The sequence below is a fragment of the Anticarsia gemmatalis genome, chromosome W (genome assembly GCF_050436995.1).
Source record: "Anticarsia gemmatalis isolate Benzon Research Colony breed Stoneville strain chromosome W, ilAntGemm2 primary, whole genome shotgun sequence".
In the NCBI taxonomy this organism is placed as follows: Eukaryota; Metazoa; Arthropoda; class Insecta; order Lepidoptera; family Erebidae; genus Anticarsia; species Anticarsia gemmatalis.
In genome coordinates this window covers 11,109,937-11,114,797 of record NC_134775.1, presented here as the reverse complement: position 1 = coordinate 11,114,797, position 4,861 = coordinate 11,109,937, and positions in this window count along the sequence as shown.

Sequence of the window (4,861 nt, the reverse complement as noted above, 5' to 3'; positions counted from 1 at the left end):
AACGCCAGCGGATCCGAATTGGTTGTGCAGGTGGCACTACCGGTACCGAGCCAGGGCAACGAGGTGCGAGAAGTGGCGGGAGTGATTGTACCGGGTAGTAATCACCGCCTCAGTGTATATGATAGGGAAAACGGACTAAAATTTCTAGTGTATACAGGTGCGAACGTGTCCGTCATCCCAGTTAACAAAAAGCAAAAGTTATTAGGCGCACATTCGGACTATAAACTATTTGCAGCTAACGGGAGTGAAATAAAAACGTACGGCGTAAAGACTTTACATGTAAACTTAGGCCTTCGGCGCCCATATCGGTTGACATTTGTAGTCGCGCAGGTTACTCAACCCATATTAGGTGCGGATTTCTTGGAACATCATACGCTAATAGTAGATTTAAGTGCGCGCAAATTAATTGATAAGGAAACGCATTTGCTAACGTTGGGTAGCTTGACCCTTTGCGATAATTTATCAATTAGTACAGTAGATTGCAATCATCCATTTAGTAATTTGTTGCTGGAATTTTCAGAAATAATTAAGCCTGTATCTTTCAAAAATTAGGATCATGATTCTGGTCACGATGTTTTTTTACTATATAGAAACCACCGGACCGCCCGTTCATGCTAGAGCGAGACCGCTGCCACCCGACAGGTATCATAAGGTTAAACAGGAATTTAAATTAATGCAAGAATTAGGTATTTGCAGACCATCTAAGAGTGAATGGTTCAGTCCTCTGCATGTCGTCGCGAAGAAGAATGGAGATATCGGGCCAGTCGGTGATTACAGGCGTCTAAACGCCATCACCAAGCCGGATCGTTACCCTGTCCCGAGACTGCTCGACTTCAATCATATTTTGGCAGGTAAGAAAATTTTCTCAAAACTTGATATTAATAAAGCATATAATTTCGTGAAAATTGCACCGGAAGACATAAAAAAGACTGCGGTGATAACACCTTTTGGGCTATTCGAATTTATGAGATTAAATTTTGGTTTACGAACAGCCAGTCAAAGTTTTCAAAGATTTATGAATAATACAGTACTCGAAGGTTTAGATTTCTTATTCTGTTTTATCGATGACGTCATCATCGCTAGCGATTGTTTAGAGAGCCATAAAACGCACTTACGTAAAGTATTTGAGCGATTTGCAAAATTTGGCATAACCATAAAAATATCAAAATGTGAATTTGGCAAGGAAAGTATCGAATTTTTAGGTTACCAAGTATCGACCGAAGGCATTCAACCACTGGACCACAAGGTCAGGGCCATAGTAGAATATCCCCGGCCGGACAACGTGGAGCAACTTCGTCGATTCTTAGGTATGATACATTTTTATAGAAGTAGTATTCCTCATGCAGCTGAGCACCAATCGGTAATGAATGGGTTCTTAAAAGGTGCCAAGAAACGGGACAAGACAAAAATTGCATGGTCACAGGCAGCCATTGAAGCATTCGAGAAATGTAAAAAAGGTCTCAGAGATGCGGTTATGTTATCACATCCGGTAAGTAACGTGCCATTATCGTTACACACGGACGCGTCGGACACATGTGTGTTGGACAGCAGTGCTTAACCAATGGGTTGATGATAAGTGGTTACCGTTAGGATACTTTTCTAAAAAGTTTAACAAGGCTCAACAAAAGTATTCTACGTATGATAGGGAACTTACAGCATTTTTTCTAGCAATGAAACATTTTAGATACATGTATGAGGGAAGGAAATTAACAATTTTTACCGATCATAAGCCATTGAATTTCGCATTCAATAAAATCGAGTCAAATAGCGAAACGCCACGTCGCACTAGGCAGTTATTATACATCAGTGAATTTACAACGGATATCAGATATGTCGAAGGTAATAACAATATAACTGCTGACGCGCTTTCTAGGATTGAAACCATACACTGCCCCACTACATTTGATTACACGGAATTAGTGACCGCACAAGAACAGGATGTCGACTTAGCACAATTGTTAAAAGAACAACAGGCTAATATTGTTTTAAAGAAAATGTTTGTACCATACTGTGATAAACCTATATATTGCGAAAATTCGACTCAGATGTGTAGACCGTATTTACCAGAGAAATTTAGGAATTTAGGATTTCAATCGGTACATGGTTTAAGTCACCCAGGGATTAGGGTAACGCGAAAATGAGTAGCGGAAAGATATTTCTGGCCAGGCCTAAATAAAGACGTTGGTCAGTGGGCTAAAACGTGTATTCAGTGTCAGAAGAATAAAGTAGGTAGACATACAGTATCAGAGTTACAGCATTTTTCAGAGGCTGAAAGATTAAGCCATGTTCACATTGACATAGTCGGTCCGTTAGCAACGACCAAAGAGGGCTATAGATATTTAATAACCATGATAGATAGAGGCACGAGATAGTTCGAAGCCATTCCCGTGTGTGATATTACAGCTGAAGTAGTAGCAAAAGTTTTTTGCGAACATTGGATTACGCGATTTGGTGTAACCGACCAAATAACGACAGAACAAGGTAGGCAATTCGAGAGTAATTTATTCAAAGAGCTTTTAAAGATAATGGGCATAAAAAATATAGAACTACACCATATAGACCCCAGAGCTACGGTATTGTAGAACGCTGGCATAGAAGCATGAAACAGGCCTTATCAGCGCGTCTAACAATCAGTACATCATGGAGTGACAAGTTACCAACAGTCTTACTTGGTTTGCGTGCAGTCAGCAGAAGTGACAATGGGGTAAGTCCCGCGGAATATTTGTATGGTAAAACAATTCGGTTGCCAGGGGAATTTTATAACACCCCAAACAACCAAACTGTTTTAGACCACGAGTATTTAAATAATTTAAGGAAACACATAAGTTGTTTGAAACCAGTTCCGCATAAATTTCGAGATTCACGCACTCTCTTCGTACATAAAGATTTAGGTAAGTGTGAATACGTCTTTATCAGAAACGATGCAGTACGCAGACCGCTGACGTCACCGTACGAAGGCCCTTATCGTGTCTTAGAACGAAACGCAAAGGTATTTAAGATCCAGTTACTTAACAGAGTAGCACACATATCTATAGATAGACTGAAACCAGCTTAAATTTTAAATGAACAAGATCATGTAAGTAACGAACATAAAGTACCATTTTGTCAGAATAAAGTGGACGATAAATGCAGCAATGGTCTCCCCAACGTTAGCAAAAACGTAGATAATAAGTTAGTTGATAAGAAGACAAGGTGTGGTCGGCTAACAAGACCACCAGTTAGATTTAATATATAATGTAAAATTGCATTCTTTTATATGGTATGTTCGGTATACCCATTTGTATGGTCAATTTAATTCTATTGAACTCAGGCAAACTCAGTAAATGTAACATGTTAATGTATATACATACATATTATTATACACGTGCATTACTTAAGCAAAATTTATCTCGCCGTAAAAAGTTGTGAGATCGATATAATACCAAGTCGATTAATCTATTTAGTCTCTACTTAAAATACATTCTGTCTTAAGTTATTACGTATGTTATTATCATGCCAATTTAAAAAAAAATACGTTTAAAACAAATAGACCGACCTGGCCATCGCATGATTTGATTATTAGTTTGTATCACACTACACAGCACGAGGAGAAGCTAATGCTCCCGAAATGTTAATGGCGAATTTGTGTTTTCTTGCGATGACCAAGTCGATCTATTTTGTTTTAAACGTATTTTTTTTTTAAATTGGCATGATAATAACATACGTAATAACTTAAGACAGAATGTATTTTAAGTAGAGACTAAATAGATTAATAATCGACTTGGTATTATATCGATCTCAAAACTTTTTACGGCGAGACTTGGAAATTTTACAGAATGTTTTTGATGGCATCTCACTTCTTTTTGTAGAGGGAACATAAGTCCAATTTGTATGTAAAGACTTTTTTTTTCATAATTCAATATATTTTCCTAATGTAATGTTGTTCAGTTTCATGGGCTAAACACCCTTACCCACCCTATACCCCCTCCCGTTATGCCTCATATAGTAGGTACCTATCTACACCTATTTATTTTATTTTCTACAGTAATAATGATTCATTAACTGCAAATGTAACCTTGTAATCCTATACATTTATATGGAATTACAAAGTTATTGTTGCAGTTGGTGTATTTAGAAAACTGAACCGAAATTATAAAATATTAAATTTTTCCCATGATTAAGACACTAAACCCTATATGTATTCTAAATTTAAAGCTTCTAAGTCTGCTAGAAGTACCTTAGACTTTTGATGATCGGTGAGTCAGTGAGTCAGTGAGTCAGTGAGTCAGTGAATCAGTGAGTGACAAAATTCAGAAACTTTAACAAGTTGTCATTCTTAAACTACTGGTTCAAATTGACTGAAATTTTAAATATACCGTGTTTATACAATGACTGATTAGTTGCTGAAAATTCAGGCTTCTTGTTTTATCCACAACGAAATTATAGGGGTGTCAAAAATAGCCCGAATTGCTTCGAGAAAAGGATGGTACGGCCGTGCCGCTTTTTTTTGCTCGACTTGCGGGGGCACTTCCGTGCCTCGAGATTATGTAGGTTGAAACACAGCATAAATGAGTAACAATTAATTTTACATGGCTATTTAACGTAAATTAGTACATGCGTCACTCTGCAAAAAATCGATATTGCAAAATAACTATTATAAGATCTTTTGGTTAATAGTAGTAAGTCGTTGTTCGTTGCTAAATAACTGTGAAAAATGGGCAAATCAAATAGTAAAAATGAAGAAATAATTATAGCTCAAAATGGAGCAAACCAGATGGATTTTACTAGTATTGAAAGTCATATCAAAAATTTCGGAGGATTATTGTTAATCATTTCCATACTATTATTTACAATAATGATGTGTAAATGTAGTGGAACCTGT